This window comes from Lucilia cuprina, chromosome X (genome assembly GCF_022045245.1).
Source record: "Lucilia cuprina isolate Lc7/37 chromosome X, ASM2204524v1, whole genome shotgun sequence".
Taxonomy (NCBI): domain Eukaryota; kingdom Metazoa; phylum Arthropoda; class Insecta; order Diptera; family Calliphoridae; genus Lucilia; species Lucilia cuprina.
In genome coordinates, this window is record NC_060949.1 from 10,827,900 (window position 1) to 10,840,399 (window position 12,500).

General features: G+C 34.1%; 1 long non-coding RNA gene across 1 annotated transcript in view; it reads right to left on the minus strand.

Moving 5' to 3' along the window:
* Positions 1-4,311: 4,311 nt before the first annotated feature.
* LOC124418640 overlaps positions 4,312-12,500 on the minus strand; it is a 45,247-nt gene continuing 37,058 nt past the window's right edge. Inside the window, exons 2-4 of the long non-coding RNA XR_006940118.1 lie at positions 12,108-12,292; positions 5,508-5,877; positions 4,312-5,400 (exon numbers count right to left, since the gene is read on the minus strand). This is a non-coding gene — a long non-coding RNA (uncharacterized LOC124418640). The remainder of the gene's footprint in view (positions 5,401-5,507; positions 5,878-12,107; positions 12,293-12,500) is intronic.

The window sequence follows — 12,500 nt, forward strand, 5'->3', positions numbered from 1 at the left end:
AGGCGGACCAAGGTATGGTAAATTTTGTATCACTAAATTTTTAAATGCCTATAACTCGGATATTATAAGAGATAAGTAGTATGTCCAAGCATGTTTTTTCAAAATCTCATCGAGCGCTTTCAGAATATCTAAATAAAAATTTTTGTATTTGGGTGAAAAACAAAAAAATGGCACGAGTTTAAAAATTTTACATGTCGTAGGTACCCTACTTTGAGCCGCCACAGCTCCGTCCCTGGGACATCTGCGGGGTTCATCTTCAAAACTTAAACTCGAATACTCCTTGGCTACGCTCACGCCACATTTTATCCCGATCGGATCAGCCGTTTAGAAATGCCATATTTATTTCCAAAAAATTTCCATTCTGCCCCACTGTGCAATGGTTATTTCTTTTCGAATGACAAAACTATTGTGTGACTTTTGTTGTAAAATGAAAAGGTAGATAACTGGTAACGAATTGCATTAAAAGGACTATTTAATTTCCAACAAGAAATTTTGAACTTATTATGGAATTTGAAATCTTACATTGAAAACTATGAATATCTTAAAAATAATTAGTGAGGTAATTTAAATTCAGGCCGAAATGTTTCTAATTGTTGTTAATAATTTTAATTCAAATTTGGATGGGTGTCGAAATGCCTAAAATTATTTTAATGAGAAACTGAATCGAATGGTTTTACAAATTTTGTCCTGAATTAAATATTGTGACTCTTTTGATAATGTTGTGGACCGAAAACAAAAAAAGCTTCAAATCGAGCTGAAAAAACTATTAAAACAGAACTTGATTTTTTTGTTTGGTTATAGTAAAAAAACTTAAAAAAACTACTAAAATTTACGTTGAAATTGGTGGATTTGTTTTAGGCGCCACATAATTAGGCAAGGGGAAAACAAAGTTCAAGCTACTTAACAAGTACTTATCTGGGTTGTTGTCCTGGATATTGTTGATGGCTAGGGATGATTTTTGTGATGATGACAATTTCTGCTATTGAATAATGACGACGGTTGTGATTGTTGTGATTATGATGATGAAATTGAAATTTATACTTCAGACTGTTGTTGATTATATATGTCTGATGAAATTTATACCTAATACTATTGCTGATTATAGGTGTCTTCTGCATTTGAGAAACTTCTTGCATAACTTTGCAGAGATTTGTTTAGAAAAGTCGGACACCTGAAAATTTCGGCGGAATACTTCCTGACCTGGTCTGAACTTAGTTGCACTACATCTTACATTGTATCTTCGGGCATTAACTTTATAGCTTTTGTGTAGGTCTTGTTTTACGTTGTCCCGTATTAGTTCTAAAAATTCACTTCGGTTCTATACTCGGTTTTCACCATCCTCTAATAAGTCCAATTTTCTAGTTAGGTTGTAAGCTAACGCATGAGAAATCAAATAGTACGAAGTATGGAGTCACGCCTATGGCAGAATGTACGCTGATCTTAATGCGCATTCAATTTCGCAAAGGTGTAAATCCCAAGCGGTTTGATTTGTTTCCAAATATGAACGTATGGCAGCTAATATTGATTGATTTACTCGTTCGGATGTGTTTGCTTGTGGCGCATAATTCGCGGTGCGTAGATGTTCAATTCCAAAACTGGTCATAAGTTCTGCAAAATCTTTACTCACGTATTGCTGGCCGTTATCAGATATTAAAGTCTCTGGACAACCAATCTTATAAAAGACTTCTTGTATTAAAAAGTTTATAACATTCTTTGAACTAGCATTGGCCATTGTTTTTAATAACACATACTTCGAGAAGTAATCCAGGACTATAAATATGAAACAATTTCCTCTTTTTGAGCGGACATAAGGACCTAAGAAATCTATGTATATACGTTGAAATGGTTTGCATGCGTTAGGCTCTTGACCCATTGGTGGTTTTAAAACTTTATTAGACGGCTTACATTCTTTACAAGTGTCGCAATGGTTTATGAATTCTCTAACTTGAACATTGAGGTATGGCCAGTAAAAATGTTCTCTAATTCGGTGGATGGTTTTTCCAATGCCTCGCAGTGGTTTATGAATTCTCTAACTTGAACATTGAGGTATGGCCAGTAAAAATGTTCTCTAATTCGGTGGATGGTTTTTCCAATGCCTCCCTGAGCAACGTTAGGTGGTTCATGTGCATTTGCGATTACCTTTTTCAGTTAGAACAGCAGGAATCCATAACTTCCATGTATGGTTTTCCCTGTTAACATCCCCTTCATATGGAATGGTTCTCTTATAAACAAAATTGTCTACGACTTTCATATCTGGAAGGCTATTCTGGTTTTCCTTGACTGTTTTTATTAAATCTGTATAATCCGCACTTCTAAACTCTGGATATCTTGACAACGTATCCGGAACGATGTTTTGAGCTCCTTTTCGATGCCGAATCTCAAAAGAAAAGCACTGAAGTTGAAAACTCCATCGAGCAAGTCGTCCGCTTAAATCTCGCTGTGACATCAGCCACTTCAGCGACGACTGTTATTTCTATAAAATTCACACCTAGACATTCATGCTCTGTTACGGAATAATTTCTTTGGGCTGGAGTAAATTTTCTTGAAAAATATGCGATCGGGTGTTCACCAATGTCCGAATCCTCTTAAAATAATACCGCTCCTCCCTGTGTCAGAGGCATCGCACTGAATGTAGAAGGTTTTATTAAAATCTGAGTGCGTTAATACGGGACTTGCTGTTAAAAACTGTTTCAGTTTGTCGAACGCTGCCTTGGCTTCGTCAGAGAATACAAATTTTTTGTTTTTTTCAACGTGTCACTTATAGGTGCGGTAATAGTTGTGTAGTCGGATATAAACATACGGTACCATCCCGTGGAGCCTAGGAAACTACGAAGCTGTTTGACGGATTTTGGATATTGTAATTCGACGATTGCTTGTATCTTTTCTGGATCTGGTTTTAAGATTCCGCCACCAACGATGTTCCCTAAATATCTAAGCTCATGACAACAGAATTTGGACTTGCTAACGTTGATGGTTAATCCTGCCTTGTCTAAACAAATTGCCACTTCAGACAAACGTCGAAGATGCTCCTCAAAATTTGGAGATACCACCAGCAGGTCATCCAAATAGACAAACACTTTCTCTCTGAGTCGTGGAATTACCTTGTCCATTAATCGGCATAACTTTTGGGCCGCGTTGCACAACCCAAAAGGCATGACCGTGAAATGGTACAAGGGTCTCCCAGGCACGGTGAACGCTGTTTTCTCTCGGCTATGAGTCCAAAAGTCCTTCTATATGAGGGAGTGGATAGGCGTCCTTAATGGTCAAGTCATTGAGCTGCCGGGCATCCAAACAAATTCTGACCTTATCTCCTTTCTGTACAAATGTTACTCTATTGTTCCACGGACTCACGCTCGGTTCAATGAGTCCCAAGGATAACATCCTATCCAACTCTCCAAACATTAACTTTTAAACCGTACTTTTCCTTAACTGGAACTACCTTTCCTGTATCTACACAATGTAACTCAAGTGAAGTCTTGCCTAAGCCTTTTCGAGTAAAACAAGGGAATATTTCAATTACGGCTTCTAAAGTTCTCTGCTGTTCTGGATTCAGTGAGTGCATTCTAGGGAAGGAATCTTCTTTCAAGCAAGTATCTATACTATCCAATTCAAATCTAATTAAATTAAATGCCTTCAAAAACTCAAGTCGTAAGTAAAGTGGTAATTTAAGTGAAGTGAACTAGGATGAAATCCACAGAACGAGTGATTCTCTTAAAGCAAATATCAGCTCTCACGCGACCCAAGATAGAATTTAACCTACCATCTGCTGTTCTAATTTCAGACGAAAATGGATAGATAACCAATTTGGCCTTATCGACAAAATCTAAACAATCCTTACCCAGAACTGTAACTGAAGCTCCACTATCTTGCAGTCCTTGTATAGGGTAACCGTTTATATCGATGGTTGTGTAAATCTATGTATCATGTCCTAATGCGTTTTCGTTCCTTATGTCTGTTTCGGGCTTTTAAAATCCTAGTAAATGGTCCGAATATCCTTTCGTTGGCTTCCTCATACTCTTTAATTCGAATGTGTAGTGGTTTACGTGGATAAATCAAGTCTGTATTTTCTGGATGTGTAGTTTTCTGGAATATTTTATTAGATGACTCTTTCCGATGTAAAAGGTATTTTTTCTTCTATTGGGGTTTAGGATATGGATTTCGGGAACGCGCCTCTATTCCAACACACTCTGGTTTCCCTGATAAATTGAGCATTTGGGACTTACGGTATTCTGAAGACCACATTTGTGGCAAAATAAGTTTCTGTCGCAAAATGTGGGGGAGAAAGACTAACTATGTTAAGGCCGTGCCCCACGTTGGGCGCCATTTCTTATCTGTCACGTTTCACTAAGTAAATATTTTCAATTCAAGTATCCTGAATGACCAAGGAATTACCAGACTAAACATTTCATCCATCCTACTCTTAGTGTTGTTTTTCCTATCGCTACCACACTGGTAACTTTTCAGATGTGCACGGCGAATGCTCGTCGGGCATGGGCGGTGGTACGTTGTAGCGATAGCAAAAACAGGACAACATAATACTATTGTACCAGTGCATGTTAATTTCGCAGACTCTTACTTGTAGATCCTGGTGTTATTGCCTATATATATAAACCCTCCCCTAAACCATGGTAGTTCTTCAAATCTGTGAAACTAACCCATTCACGAAATCACATCTCGATACCTACATCTATAGCCTGTTTAAATAGAAGTCATATTAAAGTTGACTTAAATGTTCAATATATTCAAATTTGATTATGGTTGTTTCACAGATATTTAACTTAAGCCAGATGGCGAATTAATATACTATTTGAAATCTTATATTAAAAACTATGAATATCTTAAAAATAATTAGTGGGAAAATTTAAATTTAGGCCGAAATGTTTCTAATTGTTGTTAATAATTCTAATTCAAATTTGGATGGGTGTCGAAGTGCCGAAAATTATTTTAATGAGAAACTGAATCGAATGGTTTTACAAATTTTGTCCTGAATTATATATTTTTGACTCTTAATTTTGATAATGTTGTGGACCGAAAAGAAAAAAAAGCTCCAAATCGAGCTGAGCTTTAGTGAAAACTCGCTAAGGGTGCCTCAGCTACATTGCCAGTTCCCTGCTATACCATTGGCATGGATCCTCTCCATATCAATGAGTACATTGGATCGCGGACAGACTCACTATCTATTAAAACAGACATTAAAACAGAACTTGATTTTTTTTGGTTATAGTAAAAAAAATTAAAAAAAAATACTAAAATTTACGTTGAAATTGGTGGATTTGTTTTAGGCGCCACATAATAAGGCAAGGAAAAAACAAACTTCAAGCTACTTAACAAGTACTTATCTGGGATGTTGTCTTGGATATTGTTGATGGCTAGGGATGATTTTTGTGATGATGACAATTTCTGCTATTGAATAATGATGACGGTTGTGATTGTGGTGATTATGATGATGAAATTGAAATTTATACTTCAGACTGTTATTGATTATAGATGACTGATGAAATTTATACCTAATACTATTGCTGATTATAGGTGTCTTTGATGAAATTTATACTCCAGGCTGTTGTTGATTATAGATGTCTTTGATGAAATTTATACTCCAGGCTATTGTTGATTGCTATGGATGATATCGTGCAAACTATTTTGTCGAAATGCGAAAGCTGGAAACTATTTTCTGAAGATGAGCAGTTGGTTCAATTCTCTCCTTGATGACCGGAGCTACTCGAGATTTTCGGTGCATGCAAGTATCGCAAGATGGCATATAAGTGTGTGGGGTGGCTGTTTTGGGCACAGGTGTGTACTCACTTGTATTTTCCAATCATTTTGAATCAAGTGTTACCAACGTGCACTTGTTTATAAACCAAATTAAGTTATTTATAACTAATTAAAAAATAAAATTTGGGAATTTAAAGGAAATATATTTTATTAAATCAATATACATATGTTCTTATTTATGTGTTTACGAGTTTTTCATCTATTTTTACTAGGTCATACAAAAAATAAAAACCATATAGAACAGATTCTTACAAAAATTCTTACAAAATTTCAACAAAATATTCTTAAATTTTCGATAAAACTTCTACGAGTTGTAACACTAATTTTTAATTCATAAACTAATTCATTAGTAATAAATTAGTTAAAGGTAATAAACGAGTGCTCTTTTTGATTTATTCGTAATCCCAAGAGGAAATTTCACGAACAATACATACTAAAATATATAGTAAAAATTGTTGGAAGGTACTATGTATGAAAACCTCCCACCGAACTATTGGCGACTCGGTCAAATCGTTAAAATATACTACGGTTCATCATCCATCCACTTTGGTTATGCCGAAAGTTCTTAGAGATTAATATGTTCGATCGCATCCATGTCGTCCGTGAGAACAAGTATTGTACTAATTGTTTGGCACACGATCATTCTAAGGGAACATGCTTTTCCTAGCATGGATGTAAGCATTGTAGCAAATTTCATCATACGCTACTACATGTCAGCCCTACATTGGTTAAAGATCTTTTGCGTTCAAATCAGTCTCGATCCCAATCACAATCTCCGGATCTGCGTCCGTCTATTTCTTCTCGATCTCTCGATTCGTCCACCACCAAAAAATCCTCTCCTGAAAAGTCTATATCGAACCCAACCTCATTGACTGAAATTATTTACCAGAACACTTTGATCCTTCTTCCCACAGTTTTGGTAAAAATTGGATCCACAGCATCTCACGCTCGTTGCTTATTAGATTCTGGATCGCCCATTAGTCGTGTTTCCAAGAGATTTATCGAAGAGACTATTTGTCCAATTGTTTTGAAATCGAGATATGATTTCACTTTCAAGATCAAAGGCACTTTCCGTGTGGACAATCGTATAACGATTCACACCCCAGCACAATCATATAAAAAGAACTTACGCGATTTATTCCTAACAGATTTGAAGTTCTACGAATCTGCCACCATTGACATAAAAATTGGGGTGGATATATATCCTAAGGTTATATACCAAGACGTGTTCTAATAGGTTTTCCAACAGCATAAAGTACCATATTTATAGTAGAAATTATGAATGCACTTTTAGGCTTATTATCAAGCAAATGATAAAACGTACTCATTCTTTACTACATACTTATGAATTTTGTATTTCTTATTATGAATTAACAAGTAGTATGCTTACATCTTTATATTTTCATTTAATTTTAAATTAAGTTATATCTTATTAATCTAAAATAATGAATTATATGATTACATACAATTGAATTAAGTATTCTAATATATATGTTTTCCCATTCTTATCGAGACAACAACATCTTAGACATGGCCCGGATGACACATTCCACTTTTCATTTTGCATATCTTGCAAGGCGAGCGGCAATGTTAATGCCACAGCATAGGTCTTCGGCCTTAATATAAGGGATGAGCAAAGTTTTTCCCCTTTTTCTTTAATCTATATCAAGGCTGAAAGGTATGAAAATCAGATTATCTCTTTCCCTCATAATGCCCCAAAACAATCTGTTAACCTGGCCCAGATGTCCAAAATGTAGTTTCCGTTTTAAGCTATCTTTCTTGTTTAACTAGCATCCCAACTTAATGGTAATCTCTTCCCTTGAATTCAATAAATAACTATTGTCCAAACTTTATCCTAATTCTATGCGTTTTTATTTGTTTTACTTGTCTTTACATTTTCAATTGGGGCTGTTGAGATAAACAAAATAATAAGTTTACTTGTAAGTAGTGTGGACCATTCATAAATTCATTTTTGTTTTAATGCTAACGTATTATGTATGTGTCCGGTAAGATTCTTCACAGTTCTCACATTTCTCGGATGAACATATCTTGCGCTGTCAAACATGTCCAAGTAAGAAAATTATATGAAACTTCGTGCGGCAGTTACGTTTTAAAGAAGATGTCTTCCTGTGTCATTTGTTTTATGTCGATTTGTAAAAATCTGATGATGATCTCTTTCAGTTAAATTAATGTACATATTTAGATAAAACAGATTTAAATATGCTGGACCCTTTTTATGAAAATATCGTTAGTGCACGCAATTTTTATACCCTACACAACTTTAGTGGAGAGGGTATATTGGGTTTGTGCTGATGTTTGTAACATACAAAAATATTCGTCCTATAAGTATATACCTTAAAGTATACCAATCGGCTAATTAAGCTATGTCCGTCCGTCCGTCTGGCTGGCTATTCATGTAAACCTTGTGCGCAAGCTACAGGCCGCAATTTTCAAGATAATTGGATGAAATTTGGCACACACGCTTCATATAGGGCCTTTTGGCGTATAATTAATTAATTGATCTATTATGTTAACAAAAGTCGACAAAACTTATTTTTATAGAACTTTAAATGACACTACCGATTTTTGTAATGATCGGGCTTCATTTGACCCTATCCCCCATACAAACTCCCTTTCAGAAAATGACTTAAAGGTCAAAATTCACTTACACTAATAACACTTTTAAGTTCTACATAAATAATATTGAAGAAGACTTAACTCCCCTACCAACATTTTTAAGGATAGAGCAATATTTTGGCCAACTCCCCTTTGAGCCCTCTTAAAAAAATCTCTTTTTGCCAAATAAAAAGTAAAAATATTGCAAAATAAAGTTAAAAAAATAAACCAAATGCTTTATTTTTTTAATAATCCCCATTTTTAACATACATAATGACTGGTGTAGGGTATCATTAATTTAAATATTATACGCAGCTTCAAAAATATTTTTTATTGTGATTCCCAAAATGTTTTGAGTATATCGATGGCTGATGAGTGGTTACAAAAAATACACTTTTTAGTATTTAAAAATTGTACATTTTTTCTTAAACAAAGGGGGTATGATGTACTTCGCAAAAACCAAAACGAGTTATTTTACCACAGCATTGTTGTTATAAAAAACAACAACCATGACAGCTTCGCGCGTTTTGATTTCATGCGAAGTACATTACATCCATTTGTAATTCAGGTCTGGGTGAAGGAAGATTGTCGTGTGTCCTTGCCGTTATCTCTTAAGGCTGTTTCACTACCGCATTGGATTGGTGTGCAGCGTCGGATAACGACACCGCGTTACTGTTTTTCGTGTTCTACATTATAACCATATGCATTCGGATTTATAACCCATATTTTACTTTGGTACATGGTGGAGAACCATAAAAAACTCATTGGATTTTGGTGGAGACCATAAAACTCATTAGCTGAGTCTAAGCGATCTGGCTTCCTATACAAAGGTATAGGTCGTTTCGGTTTTTCTTGGACAAGGCCTCTTGGATTACTTTATGCGGCGCCATTTAAATTTTTAGATTCCAAAAAAAGTACATCACACCCCCCAAAATATGAATATAATTTGAATGTTTTTGTTACGAGGAGACCGTTATTTATGATTAATAGATCATTGGATTCGGCTTTAAAAACCATTACAAATGATACCTCTGAGTCGAATATTCTAGAGAATGTATGATTTATCAACTTGATTCCTTCTGTAAAAATGCATATGTATTTACAAAATTCCAGTATTATATATTTTATATATTATTATTAGATATACAAACATATTCAGTAGGCAACAAGTAGGAAAGTATAGTCAGGCATTGCTGACCATATAATACCCTACACCATTATTATATTTTTAAAATTTTTATGTTTACCTTAATTCCAAAGTATTTAAGCAATTTACTGATAAAAAGAAAATTTTCTAAATAAGGCTTTATATAGGAGTATAGGTCATTAAATTTAGGAAAATGATATATTTTTTAATAATAGTTAGTTTTGTTGAGTTTCATTGCGATACAAATGGTCACAAGTCAATTTAAAACGTTTAAGACATTTTTTGAAAAGAGGTTCGTATGGGAGCTAGGGCCAAATAGGGGCCGATCATTACGAAATTATAAAACTTATTTGTACCATTTTTTAAAGAGATAATAGTATATTTGACGTAATTATGGCATAAAAAGCCATAATTACGGTTGTACTGTTGTATAGGGACTAGGTGAAATAATAGACCGATTTCAACCATTTTCAATAGGTTTCATCCCTGTGCCAAAAACATACTTGGTCCATTTCATCAAATTATCTTGAAAATTGCGGCCTGTACCTTGCGCACAAGGTTTACATGGACAGTCAGCCAGCCGGACGGACATGTCTTAATCGACTTAAAAAATAATTTTGAATTGATCGGTATACTTTAAGGTATAGGACCAATATTTTTGTGTGTTACCAACATCAGCACAAACGCATAATACCCTCCCCACTATAGTGGTGTAGGGTATAAAAACACATTTTTTATTTCTAATTTCCTAAATATAATTTTCCTCTACTACATGTGAGGCAACGTTTTTCTCTATTTGTTTACAAAAAAATAAGTTTAAATAATTTTTAAAAAAGAACGGAGTTACCTGGTTTTCTTTATACCAATTCCAACAATTAGTGTCAGAAGCGGGATTGCATAATAAAAAGCAGTCATGAAGTTCGAAGAACTTAAAGTGGAACAACCAATTCTTGTCATTTCCGATACAGGTATTCCATAGTAAAAAATTACGAATTGTCTAGCTATTAACATTTAGGACTATATTACTATAACCTGTAATTCAGTCATTGATATTTCTTATTAGTGAATGAAACGAAATTATCATTACATTATATTTTTACCTACATGATCATAAACGAAACAGAACGAAATGATCTGTCGAAAAAATTTAGGTAAAAATAGTCATAAATTTCTGAAAATTTAAGCATAATAGGATCTTTCAATTATAAGGATAAGCAAACAAATAGAAAATAGGTAAATATAAGATTTAAATATGTTCTGTCATATTTAATACTAAAATATGAAAAAGATGAAATTAAAGGACACATTGAGATATTGGCTTGAAATTTTTTGTAAAGGGTCGAGAATTTCCATATCTAACTAAAAAATTATATTAAGGGATAAATATGGACTAAATTGTTGTAGCTATCTGCGACCCTATTAAAATTTTGATATAAATCATAATTTTAGAAATTAAACAAATATGTAATATATGACAAAATCTTTATTTATGAACAAAACTCAATGAAATTTTCCACGCTTGTTAAATTTGTCATTTCAAATAAGAAAATGCAAAAAAAATGAAAAGGTCAAAGGGCATCCCGCAATTCCCAAAAATAGGAATGAAAATCCCAAAAATAGGATTTTTTACATTTTTGCCCATAGGGTCCACATTTCATTCAGGGCTGGGAAAATACTTTTGGAGTAAATATAAATCATATTGAGGTTTCCAAAACTGCTTTCAGTTTTCTGATCTCAGCTTAAGGTTTTTAGAACATGTCGCCCAAATTTGAAGTTTTGATAAAAAAAATAGGTCATATTCGGAAGGACGCAGTGGCAACATTTAAAAAAAATAGGACAAGTTTTTTACGCCAAAGCATTCTGCGTAAAGATACCTTTTAGAAAACTATAAAATTGTTATATGTTCTCAAAGAAAATTTTATTTTATTAATAAAAGAGTTAAGACACATTTTTGGCAATAAAACGGCAAAAATCTAAAATTTTATAAATTTTTAAATTAAAAAGTCCATTTGGTCCAAAATTACGCCCGGTATTCAAAAAAAGGCGGACCAAGTTATGGTAAATTTTGTATCACTAAATTTTTAAATGCCTATAACTCGGATATTATAAGAGATAATAGTATGTGATGAAAAACAAAAAATGGCACGAGTTTAAAAATTTTACATGTCGTAGGTACCCTAATTTGAGCCGCCACAGCTCCGTCCCTGGGACATCTGCGGGGTTCGTCTTCAAAACTTAAACTCGAATACTCCTTGGCTACGCTCACGCCAAATTTTATCCCGATCGGACCAGCCGTTTAGAAATGCCAGATTTATTTCCAAAAAATTTCGATTCTGCCCCACTGTGGAGCGGGGAAATCATCAACCATCACAAAAGTCTCCTTTAAACTAAAACGAGCTAGCACTGAGAGGAAAGAGCTAGCTCCCAATCTTCATAGTAATCTTACTGCTAGTGGGTACATCAATGGTCGAAGGAAAATTTGTACTATAGACATAGGAGCATCGCAGTATATCATAAGACCTGATTTACTAAAGAAAATAATTAAACCACTATACGGGGTAAGTCTACGTACCATGCCACTGTCCATGGTGAATTAAATGCGAAATTAACCATTGCAAGCTTAAGCGTATATCATGTATTTATTGTTCCCGATATCATGGACCAGGTTATCATTGGTGCAGACTTCATGATTAAACATGGCATTAAATTACTTATGGGACCAAATGTTATGATTTGGCGAAATGTTGAAATACGATCCTAAAATAGAGTAAAGTATATATTCATATTACATTTTCACAAAAATTCGAATTTAAATCGGCTGTGGTTCCTTATACACTTAAATCTTACTAGAAACTCATTCTTATCTCCCCTTAAAATTTATTTTTATATAACTCTTTAAAAATGTACTTTAAATAACTCTCAATTCGAGAAAACAATAAAGATAACAATAACAATCTGTGATCAG